General features: G+C 33.1%; 1 non-coding gene across 1 annotated transcript; it reads right to left on the minus strand.

Annotated features, from left to right (window-relative positions):
* Positions 1 to 11,232: 11,232 nt before the first annotated feature.
* TRNAS-AGA (transfer RNA serine (anticodon AGA)) lies at positions 11,233 to 11,314 on the minus strand. The gene has a single exon. It is a non-coding gene; the product is annotated as a tRNA-Ser (tRNA).
* Positions 11,315 to 11,781: the final 467 nt, after the last annotated feature.

Below are 11,781 nucleotides of genomic sequence, written 5' to 3' on the forward strand. Positions count from 1 at the left end.
GAAGGGGAGAACAATCAATAAAGCCATTGATAATTTTATGGAGATATATTATATCTGCGGAGTCTCTTCTAGTTTTTGGCTAATGGCTTAAATCCATAAAGGTCCATCGAGCTGTTTACGTCAAGGTTTGAATTTAATTTGAAATTTAAATGATGGACAAATTTTCTTTGGATGGCTTCAATGAGTCTCGTCCTCGTATGAGTACTCTTCTCTCTTACAGCAATAAAAATAAAGAAAAAACTGGTGTTAATGTCAAAATTTAGGCACATTTATCATTTTAGATAAAAACTTTGTCAGATGACAACTAGAGCATAACTCTAAGTTATGGTCTCCCTATTTTAATATTCATTCAAACAACATTTAAAAGATTCAACATACAGGTACATAAACTATATTTTACATATTCCTTTACAAAATATTGATTACAATTACCTCATGGATAAAATGCCTATTGAAACTTTCAGACAAAAGAATAAATACAGATTTAAACATATTACATAATATACCGCACTTCGTAAACGATTGTCCTGAATTGCTTCAATTAATCAATATCCTATTATTTTAACAACACCAGGACACTAGCTTATCAAAATTCTCTGATTCCGAGACTTCATCTCGGAAATGAATATTCTGATCTGGGAGATATATTTTACCTAAAAACTAGTGGATAAAATGTTGTTTATTCGATCACTTTTAATTGTCTCCGCACATATAGACATATATGAATATATAATTTTATATATATAAAATTATTTATTTATTTATATTTTAAATTCCATTATCTATTTGAGGAAACTTATTTTCGTTGAAATTATTACCTACGTATTTTGTTGCAACTTGGTTTTTTTTCGTTATATTTATATTTCCTTTATTGTTTTAATTTTTAAATATTTATATTAATACAAACAGCTTGTAAATTATTATGTAAAATCCCACTTGTAATAAATGCATAAATAAATAATTTATGATTGGTTACTGGACTAATACAATTATAAAACTTATGGTAGAGATTTTGTGGATGATATTTGAGTAATATTCGGGATGGGTAGAATATTAATAAAGTAAATAGTGAAAGCAAATTATTTACACTGTTTATTGTAGCACTAATTGTAGTTACTTCAAGGAAGGTTACTGGTAAAAAGATCGAATACGAAAGCAGACATACCCATCTATGCGTCGGCAAAAACATGCTTCTCTTTCATACACGAATATCTCTTTCATACATTTAGACATACGTTCATTATATTTAATAAATAAATAATGATCTCAACAAACTGCAAAACGCCCTAGTGTCAAATTTAGGTTTGCAAAAGCAGAGTAATGTAAGCCATTTATCAAATTACCCATCTGATGGTCATTAGATGAATTATGTATGGTATTAGATTATCGAATAAAGCAAATTTTGTGACTTGACTCAACCATCATCAGGACAATGGAAATATAGAAGAAGAAGAAGTTACATTGTTCTGAAGAAGGTTGTGTGCAACCGAAACCGGTCGACATATATAACACAAATATTGTGGTTTAAAATAAAGAGAAAAAAAATCATTTATCACTATACATACTATGCATTAGGTGCATTACTTTTAGATATACATGCATTGATTAAAATACTGCTGTCTTCAAAGGAGGCAAAAGCTCTTGCTTTGGTGAGAAAGAAAGTTTCAAAGAAATCACATGGTTTTACGTCAAAACTTTTAGGTGGTAGGTAGAAATTAAAAATGAATTCCATAAAATGAAATTTTGAAGTATGTGTGTTATTTTATTCCACTATAAAAAAGAATTAAAGAAAAAAACAGCCTTAAATTTTATTATTTTCACACAGTGAAAAAACCTTATTGTGTTCAACCTCTGGACTTAAAGCCAAGGACTTTTTCAGCGCTCTGCTTCATAAAACTTTTAACTCAATAATACCTCGTCAACTGTGCACAGATAAACCCGAGTGTTTGCACCAAAAAGCATGAAATTTGGTAGAGAGCGAGTTTTTACACATAATTTTATAAGTGGAAAACATTAAATTGTATAAGCAACCCAATTTAAGTATTTAAAAATAAAAATAAATTGAACCATCCATTTATGTAGATACCTACAGCGCACTTGAAGTTTCATAGCATCAAACTGAGCGATACAAATATTATTTATTTAATTATTATTGGATAATTTGTATAGCGCCGCTTTTGTGAGATATCACCTCAGGGGCGCTTTACAGTTGATGCAGGTATTACAGAAAATATAAATATTACAAAAATAGAGTGAAGTTAAGTTAAGTAAGATGAAGAGGAACAGGTGACACGAAGATAGAAGATGGAGACTCTGCAGCAAGAATCCTAGGTGGTGAAGAAACTGGGCCAGCTGCTGCAGCGAAAGAGACCACCGCGTCCGCCAACAGTGCCAGCACGAGGTTCGTCATCCGTCCAGGTATGTATCTGCTGCTAATAAAGCGCTGACACAATATCCTCTCACAGATACCAGACCTTGGCAGCACCGCTGTGACGTTCTACGAAGATAGAAGATGGAGGCTCTGCAGCGAGAATCCTAAGTGGTGAAGGAACTGGACCAGCTGCTGCAGTAAGAGAGTCCACCGCGTCCAACAACAGCGTTCAGGTATGTGTCTGCTGCTAATAAAGCGCTGACACCTCACATAGATAAGAGACCCTGGCAGCACTGCTGTGACGTTCGGCAAGTCCATAATTTATCTCCATGTAATCCTGTTCCTGGTAATTGTTGAAGTGGTGCATTCTGTCCGCAATAAAAGGCGGCGGTTGGGTAATAAATTATACTGAGCTTAGTAAAAAAACTTGCAGGGCCAAGCTTGCCCAGTTTCCGAGAATTTTGTTGAAAACATCTGGAGTGCATTTACCGATCGCCGTTCGTTTCGAATGTCCAATATTTTTGAGCAAATTTACGATTATTTATTCACTTTTAAAACACTGCACTCAAATCACATATTATAAAGATCTAATAATTATTAAGTTTATTTTTATTTAAGTTCAAATGTTGATTGATTGATTTTAAAAATAATTTCAAAGGGATGTTGCCTCATTTCCCTTGAAAATACTAAAAAAACACAAAGCGGTTGGAGGAAGCGTTAGGACGCGTCCTGCTGCCACGAAGGGCGCTATACTTTTTATTATTATCTTGTGTGTTTACGAAGACAAAAAGAAATATACAATTACACAAATTATAACAAATTGTCATTGGATTGGGATGAAAATCTTGAAATATAATAATTCAGATGTTTTTTTGTATGAAAAATCAGAATAAATTACACATTTTTGTGAAAAGTTCCAACTGCTCGCAGCCCTCTGAACAGTGAGACGACAGCATCACCAATTAGGGTATGTTGTGAGGCCTTAGGTAGTGGAAAGGGGAAAGAGATGGAGAAGAGGAAGATGGTGAAGTACCTGGCTATTCAGACCTGGTCATCAAACACGGCCAAAGCCATTTCAAGCAACCTTTTAATTCTGAATGGTGGTCTTACACCAGGGCGATAGTGAAAGTATCTTCTTCAAACCACCTCAAATTGCTAGGTATTTGGAAAGTTATTGAACTTTATTAAAAATTAGTTCCATGTCATTGAAGCACTCGTGAGGTGCGTTTTGTAATTTAGCAATATACATTTTTTCACTAAAACTCAAAATTCCTGCAATGTGTCTCAAGCAAAACATAAAACAAGAAAGCCACTAATAAATAACACATTTTGGCTGACAGGTCTTCACGCTATAACTTTATTTCTAAATTAATATAGTCCGAAAGTGTTTCATCCCTCAACCCCCCTGACTCACTCCCCCTTCTACTTCCACCCTCGCCTCTCACTCACCTTGGTCCCAACAGGCCAACTGAATTAGCTGCAGCCGGGTAATGAATTGGGTTATGATGCAGCTACGAAGTAATGAAATTAAAACGATGGGATGCCACGCCGAGAGGGATTATGAGGTACCTACCTACTAATTGTAACAAGCAAAAAATGCAGAAAACATGGTCGTAAATAGTCTTGCTCGACTTGTCTTAAAAAAGGATACTTTTTCGATTAGTAAAGAAAACAAACATAGTGATGATATTTCATTTATGTATTTAATAATTGTTGTCTTTCTTGCCTAACCTAAATTTCTTATCAAAATTGTATGTTACCATGTACAGCTTTACTTATAAAAAAATCACATCACAACCGATAATCGAAGACAATTACGAATTAGCATTAATTAATCATTACTCGGAGTCCGGAGCATTGTTTAAACATAAAGCTAATTTAAATTGCAAGTTCTCTAACAATGTAGAAATTTTGAATGTCCTCGGAGAAAATCTCTTGGGTCTACACAAGCTTAATAGAGAAAAAAATATTTGAAGAGTTTGTATGTCACATGGTTCTACAAAAACTAGATTAAAATACACGTCGGGATTTTGAAACTAGAGTCGAAAAGGATGAAATTCCCAACGAGAAAAATTAATAGAGCAGCGCAGCATAGAATAAATATGCTATCCGGAATCAAAGATGACAATACTAGAATAAGAGCTAAGAGTACCTTTTATGTCTAAAATGATAACACAAAAAATTACTTGCCGGAAATATGACAGTTTTTATTGTACGTTTCAATTAGTAAGGTTTTCACATACACGGTGGTTTATCAATTTAATATAATTTTCACCACTTTTTTTAGTTATACCGGTAGCATCTACGTTCTTGGCCACAATATAAATCAGTGTTAATCATCGTCTACTAAGGAAGTATTTTTTGGTATGCTGAAAAAATTACGTAAAATAAAATTATCCGACTAAAGAGAAATCTGGAGAGGCGTGGGATGAGGGAGAGGGCGGTTTGTTTTTCAAATCTGTTCACGAAGCTCAGTTGAAGACACAAAACAACATTTCGATTATGGATAATGGTCTCTCATAGACCGATACACTCAACATTTTACTGTAAATCGATTTTAGAGTATGCTTATTTTATCTATGTTGTGTAACATATACGTAAATAAATTCAAAAATGATCGCCGCGCACAAAAACATATTGAAGCAGTTTTTTTTCATTCTCATATACGCATCAGTTCAAATGTTTACTGTTAGCTTGTAGGACCTCCAAAAATCGCTTTACACTTCACGGGAGGAATATTGCAAAATACGTTTGTAAAAGACTCGAAGTCAATGCCGTTACACCCATTTCCTTATTTTATGATCAGCTACATACCTAATGATTTTCAATTAAAACGAAATTGATTACGAACGGGAAAATTCTACACAGAAAATCATATTTTTTTGTAAAAAAGAAATTTCCAAAGAAGCGAAGCTAACAGTCCACGATGGAGTACTGGTACCTACCCTGATGTGTGGCAGTGAGGCATGGAACTGCCAGAGGAAGGATGAAAGTTGACTGAATGCTGTAGAAATGAGATCTCTGAGGCGCATATGTGATAAAACCATGTATGACGTGTTAGGAATGTGGAGATCCGTAAAGAATGCAAGACTTATGTAAGCCTTATGAGTAAGATTAAGAAAGGGATACTCAAATGTTTTGAGAATGTAGAACGAATGATCGAAGAAAATAGTGAGAGGAGAATATATGACGCAAGTATTAATAGTATATGACGCAAGTATTATTTGACGGCCGGCGTGGTCTAGTGGTATACGCTTTTGACTACAGATCCGAAGGTCGCGGGTTCGAACCCGGCGTGCGCAAATAAATTTTATTTGATTAATTTGTGTTATTTCACAATTAATTAATTAAAAATAATATATAGTATATTTGCGGCACGTTCCAGAGTGGAAGATACTCTCAGTATCGCCCTGGTGTAAGACCACCATTCAGAATTGAAACGTTGCTTGAAATGGCTTTAGCCGTGTTTGGTGACCAGATCTGAATAGCCAGGTACTTCCCCACCTTCTTCTTCCCCATCTCCCTCCCCTCCCCAATACCCTCAGCCTCACAACATACCCCAATTGGGGATGCCATAGTCTCACTGGCTCCAGACGGGAGCAGTTGGGACTCTTGTGCGGTAATATTGTAAAAAAAAAAAAAAAAAGTAGCAGAAGTCGGGGACCCCCGAGGAAGACATGGCACGATCAAATAAATGAGAAACTTGAGTCGGCGTATGTCAGGATTCAGAATAATAGAAAAATATGTGTGAGACGACGTGTGAATGTGAATGAGGCATGTATTGTGTGCCAAGACCGACTTGTTTGGCAGTAAGTACTCTCTGCCTACCTTGTTAGTTTCCTAGAATAAATCAATAGTAAATACTTAACGATTAAATTTAAAAAAACTTTTATATATTTTACAAGTGGTTTTAAAATCTGTATTTGATTATTTTGATAATTCCATATATTTATAGATTGTATAAGCACGTTACCTATAAAATTTTAATGTTTTTACAGTATTTTATTTTTTTAATCCCACCAGATCCATATAATATATTCCAACTGTCAAAAATACGACGCTATTATGCGCTAACGAGGAGATAATGACTGCTTTGAGTGCCGATTAGTTCCGCCATCAGTTACCGTCTTCTAACAGTTATTTACTTTTAGAGCGATTATGAAAGGTGCCGAAATGCAATTTAAATTTAGTGCTACTTTATTGGAGATAATTTCTTTTGTGAACTCGAATGAATCTTGGTGAATTAGAACCTCAGTAATTTATGAAGAGTTTCAGCAGCGAAAGTGATTGTTGTTTTCGAAATTACAGTTGAGACGTAAAATAGGCTGGTACAAACTAAATGTTTGTCATGAATCACCAGCAATATGATTATATTTTACTCCAGATCTACGGTATACCACAAGGATCTGGGTAACATCTCAGTTACTGAATCATTTTTCTTTAGACCCGATGCACATGGCGTAGTTTATTATAACATAGTATGTAGCCAATTAATGAGAACCATATTAAATTGTTACAGTATAAATATTAGTATTTTTTTGTATTTCTTGGGCATTAACTATGTTACAATTTTCGGACAATTTTTGTTTTTTTTCCAATGTACATTTATTACTTAAATTCTGTTTAATTTGCTACCGGTTTTGACACCACCGTATCATTAACTAGCAATCTTATAATTTACTTAAAAATTATACAAGTACAGATAGATTAGATTTTATTAGGTGGGTGGGGTAAATATTATTTGGTAGAAAAACATAATGTTAATATCAGCTGCCTACCTAGATACGATTATAAGAAGGAGGCGACAAAAACGGTGACCGGATAAATGATGACAATGATAATTCATCACATCTTTAAAAAGTTATATAAAATCATGGAAAGGGTTGAAACAAACACTTTATTAGCTGGGTTAAGTAGGTTAGGTTAAAAAAAAAATTTTTTCATCGTTTCTAATGACTTTATATCGTTTTTGAAAAGTTGTCACTGTGTTGAGTTATCATAGAATCGACAAAACAATTGTGATTTTTACTAATGATCTAAATATTTCTTAAAATTTTAATGGAAATTTGGAGGGAAATTTTGAAACTTTGTACGTCCGCCGGTGATGCGTGTATTGATGTGTTACATTTTTAATTTCGTAGTATCAGGGAAAACAGTAACTTTGGTAAATTTTTGTGTATTTCAAACATTTATATTATTAATATATTTTGACAAAATGATTAACGTTCAGATGTGGTAAAATATCAAAAGAATCTCATTAAAAGTTACAAAAAATATTTTAATTTTCATAAAAGTTCCCTTTCTTTATTCTGCAATTCAATTATTTCAATCTCTAATCAATTATACAGGATGTCCAGGGGTAAAGTAAACAAACTTTGTGAGGTTAATCTCCATGATAATACAAGTAAAAAAGATAAGTAACTTTTTTCGTTTTAAATTTAAATCTTTTAAGGTAGTCTTCAGACACCAAAGTTGAATTTTTTGTATGCAGAAAGTAATATTATTCTATGGAAAGATATTTTTGTATGTGAAAAAATACCGGTATTTCACTAACCTTAGCCTCCCGAAGTTTAGGCACCTCACCCCAGACACCCGGTAAAGAAATATCCATTAAAAATCATCCAAATCCAAAAAATTAAAAATTAATATTTACGTATTTTCTATTAACTAAACGCTATGAATGTTTAACGCAGACTGCTATAACACGGTGTTCAAGAACAATACACACAAATTATGAACCGAAAACATTCATGGCCTGGCTCGAAAGTTCTGAAAATAGCAAACTTAATTTCGAATTTATTTCAATGCTCTTAATGAACAGTACTTTATTTAAAACAGTCCACAATTTTCAATCTCCAACTACCCCTTTGAGGGTTGCCAGTTGCCAGTTGTCAGTACGCAAAAACTGCGGCAATGTGTAATGTCTCGGCACCTCCTGGCAATAGTGGTCTCACTGAGCAGCCAATTTCTAGATGTGTGATTTAAGTACCCATAAAAATGAGGTATTAATTGTTTTTGCGTTTAATTTTTTGGAACTCCATTGAAGTTTTTTTTCATTTAATGTTAATGAAATTTAATAATTGTGTTTAAGTTCTCCAAAGAATTTAATTTTTTTTTGACAGCTGTTTCGGCGTTCAAGACCATTTTCAAACTGTGGTTACGCAACGTTGAGACTTCTTATTTATATGGTTCTATTTACCCACGCCAATTTTAATTTTCAGAATTTCTAAAATGTAGTATTGCCGGTTAAACCGATTTACTGAGAAAGTAATTTACTTTCTTTTTTTAAATTTGGGCATGGGTAAAGCCGCCGCGTATTACAGAATATCTTATGACCTCGAGGGTGTACAATAGCTATTTTTGGACATACTGTCAATTGTAAAGATGTCAACACTTTTATAAGATTACTCGCGCAAACCAGTGAAAAAAAGCGTGATTTCACAAATCAGTTACAATTTAGATTTTTTTAAATATTATTTATGCCTACTTTTTCATATGTCTGAACTTCTCTCATAATCAGTTCCAATTTTGAAAAGGAAACTTAAATTGAATGCAAATTTGTGTTCATTGAACCAGATTTTATGTAGAACTAAGCACATCACAAACAATCGTAGTATTTTTGATTAATTTCACTGAAGCAACACTAACCAAAAACATTAAAAATCCATCACAATTCCACATAATTTCGTTTTTGCCAAAATAATGTTACAATTTTCGCTTTTCTGAATTTTCTTTAAAAACTGAAGAAAGAAAAAACGACGAAGCATACAAAAACATGACTTGCAGATACAACACGAATAGAAATAAATGGAACGATATGAAAGAAAGCCGGTGTCGCTAATTTCCATAAGACTTTTCAACTTCTAGACCCCATTCATACAGGTCAATGAAGTTATTATCTGCTCATCAAAGAATTTGAATATTTGAAAATGTTTCATGATTAATTTGAGCAGAAGTATTGAGCTTAGTTCGAGTAGAAGTATTTATAAGAGCACTTCCTTGATACACTTCTCACGGTGTATCTCTTCAGTGGTGGCAGTACTGGTTCGTGGTGATGGTATGGGGACGCGTTGCTATTGGCTAGGGCACGGGGCACGGAGCACGGGGCACGGGACACGGGTACCGGGCGAGCCAGACTCGACTGATTGTCGCCAGGGGGAACATTCACCTCGTTTGGGGCAGTTAGTCGGCTTACTGAGTCAGATGATTCAATGATTGTGGTACGTATGCTCCAGGTCTCGTTGGAGTCTGCTAGAGACTACAGACACTGGAATATGGAATCACACAATGACGTACGATCTTCATCACGTTATTATAAACATTATTGCGTTTCCTGTTTAAAAAACTGACGATTTACGCTTATTCAAAAAATCCACAAATTTTCCCTATTTAAATACATCGATTTGAATTTCACTTTTGTTTTCGTGAATGAAAGAATGCAAATCTTGGAAGCGCGAATTCCCGTTATCCGATCGACCTGAAACTCGGTTCGTTGTCGACGACTATGCATTCTGTGAACTGTTGGTGGTAATCACGGGCACACGACATATGTATATGCATTTCTTTGAAATTTGACGACATTACAGCAGTTGATATTCAAAATAAATGCTGGTCCCCGATCGGGTCCCTGAGAATTAAGGTAATAATAAGTCAAACCAAAAAGTTTTTTTTTTAAGTTTTTTTTTCGTAGAAAATTTCTTCTGAAAGCTTATCACTTTGTGATAAGCTTTTTTTTAGTTTGACTGATTATTACCTTATCGACCGGACCGGTTTCAGACAATAGCGTCTTTCTCCAGACTGACACATTTTTGCTTAAAACTACTTACACTTCATTTGTTAATTACCAGGTTTATTTTCTATGTAGGTATTTACAATTCTTGATAAAATTTTATTTACTATTACACTTTAAAAGGAGATTTTTTAAAGCATCTGAACTTTCTAAATATATGTGGAATTTAAAAGCTAACGCTTTAAATAACTATACTTAAATAATCAATCACTATTTTAAATCACCAATAGATAATGTTCGTTCAGTACTTACTTTTTTGTTGTCATTACTTCTATTGCTGCGTGTATTTTTTTCTATTTCTCATTCATACCTTTATGATAATATGTTATAATTTGAATTAAAAAATATGTCTCGTATATGACTCGCCTTTATCAACGAAATATTAAACAAATTTGTTTTATTTTCAGATACTTTATGTTTACTGATGTACTATGTTGTAGATTGTGGAGATAATAAATAATCTATATAAATAAATAAAATATACGTTCGTTTATTCAAAACTTAAATCTCTGAAAGTTCTTCACCTATTGGTTTTAAATTTTGACACAAATTTGCATTTTTTCTATACCTATATTATATAGATATCACCTAGGATGAGATGACAATTTTTTTTTTTTTTAAACAGCTTAATATGTTCGATAAACATCATTTTTTTTTTTTAAGTGCCATCTGTTGGATGAATAAGTAACACGCGCTATTGTTTTTCTTTCTGTACAGACAGACTGTGCCACAGAATTGCGTGGCGGGGTACAGCTAGTATATTAGATATATTTAAAACAGACATTTCTAAATTCATACGTCATACTGTACATATGTTATTTTATTATTATGAAAAAATAAAATTACTATACACAATTTACACAAAAATTAGAGTCGTAATTATTTGTCTGATAAGATTAAAAATTAAAATTAGTAATATCGTATTTAAAAAAAACATTAATCCCTTAAATTAATTGATTAATTCGAAATTTTGAATTCGGAAGTCAGATTATCAAATTGTATCGTAGATATGCGGTTTGCTCATAACAAATAAATAAGCATTAGATAAAAATAAGTATGAAAAAAAATAATTCGCAGCCGGTAGGACTCGAACCTACGCTCCCAGAGGGAATCTGATTTCTAGTCAGACGCCTTAACCGCTCGGCCACGGCTGCTTATGCACATTAGCTGACATATACCTATCAAATACAATAATCTCTAAATACTTTTTATCTAACATATACCTATCAAATACAATAATCTCTAAATACTCAACATACTTTATCCAGAAATATTGACTTTTCGTGATGTGTATTCAGCTTTGTTTTATTGGGTCATTTGTGTTTTTTCTTAATTTATTGATACCTTTTATATAATAGGTAAGTAAGATTAAAAAAATCTATGTTACTTTTAAATTACTGAGCGTTTTAAATAAAAATGAAAACTATCGTTTTATGAACTCGTTTACAAATTTCAGTCTGCAAGTATGATTTCGGGAAAATAACTGTGAATTATGAAGAATTGTGTTCTCCATCATTGAAAAAACTCCAAATAAAAGAGGGAATGAGTTTCATTTATGTGATACAAATTAATAAATTCTCCTCTGGACTCCAGATGCTAAAGGCTGATGCTAACAAATTAG

The sequence above is a fragment of the Hesperophylax consimilis genome, chromosome 14 (genome assembly GCF_061612785.1).
Source record: "Hesperophylax consimilis isolate HC1 chromosome 14, BYU_Hcon_1.0, whole genome shotgun sequence".
In the NCBI taxonomy this organism is placed as follows: Eukaryota; Metazoa; Arthropoda; class Insecta; order Trichoptera; family Limnephilidae; genus Hesperophylax; species Hesperophylax consimilis.